Raw genomic sequence first — 1,168 nt, 5'->3', positions numbered from 1 at the left:
TCCCTTAACCTATAAGGATCTGTCCACATTAATCCATTGACTTGATCCCTTGGAGAGGTCTGCATTTGTCTAAAAAGACGTTACTTTTAAAACACATTTGACCAACTGGAAAATTGGCCTTAAAAAGAACCCAGGACATTTGCTATCTTCTGGTGGTCTGATTTTGAGATGCCATGGATGATGCTGGTTACCATTCCATAAGATCCTCGGGCTGTATAAAGCTCTTCATCAGGTTAATCCACTTGGGCATCTGGCCCATTATATCAAGAGTGCCTTTGACCAGCATTTCTCACAATCAGACCTTTAGTAAAGACCTTGTGAATGCTGTTGAGTCAGAACCTACATTTCAAGAAAATTGATTTGCACCTCCATTTTCCCTAAAATATCACAGAATTGACTCAACTTCATTAGTTTTCACTTCGTGAGATTAGTTCTGGTATTTCGACATAAGTCTCACTTAAATCTTGATAGACATAGCTAAAGAAAATTGAAGTGTGTGACAGTTGACAAATGTTCATTAGGGAAAAGGAAGTAAATTAGAGAGAGGCAGACGGAACATGTGTTTTAAATCTTGGTTTCTCAAAAATAAATAAATAAATGGTACATATTTTCAAAGCTCTCAGCCTCTAATTATTGCCTCTTGTGTCTGATTTGAAATACAACTTTCAAGAAACATAACTGCCTCAATCAAATGCAATAATGTCTCATTTAAAAGTCCAACCTGTAGTGTCACATGACAGAATCAGCTGTACTCATATTCAGACCACAGAAATGGTTATAATTAAAAATACCATAGATTACTCATCTACAAAGTTCAGCCTCAGTATCAAGTTAGTGTCTTTAAATTCAAATTTGCAGAGGGTTGCACTTACTGTTACATGCACCAGTTATATCATGCATATTGCTTATCCTGAACAATCAGCCCCAAAGGAAGTACTTGGAGAAGGATATATTTCTGATGCTTTGCTTTGCAGTTTGTGTGCACAAACGTGGGCATATATCCAGTGCTAGTATTTTATATCCACTATGCAAGAGTACAAATGGTTATTAAGTTCAGGGGCCAAGCTCTTGAACTGGTACAGGTTTTTAACGAAAAAAAAAAAAATGTTTAAAGTATTCCTCATTTGAAACTCAGTCCAATAATATTTGGCAGGTGCTTATCTGGACA

The 1,168-nt window shown here is 36.4% G+C and overlaps 1 long non-coding RNA gene across 1 annotated transcript in view; it reads right to left on the bottom strand.

The window, feature by feature from the left end:
- LOC114072492 overlaps window positions 1-1,158 on the bottom strand; it is a 2,004-nt gene extending 846 nt beyond the window's left edge. The window contains exon 1 of the long non-coding RNA XR_003574187.1: window positions 10-1,158. This is a non-coding gene — a long non-coding RNA (uncharacterized LOC114072492). The remainder of the gene's footprint in view (window positions 1-9) is intronic.
- Between the last annotated feature and the right edge of the window lie 10 nt (window positions 1,159-1,168).

Source organism: Empidonax traillii, unplaced genomic scaffold (assembly GCF_003031625.1).
Source record: "Empidonax traillii isolate 1590-97213 ecotype Southwest subspecies unplaced genomic scaffold, ASM303162v1 scaffold3346:size13562, whole genome shotgun sequence".
Lineage (NCBI taxonomy): Eukaryota > Metazoa > Chordata > Aves > Passeriformes > Tyrannidae > Empidonax > Empidonax traillii.
This window is presented reverse-complemented; position numbering and strand designations above follow the sequence as displayed.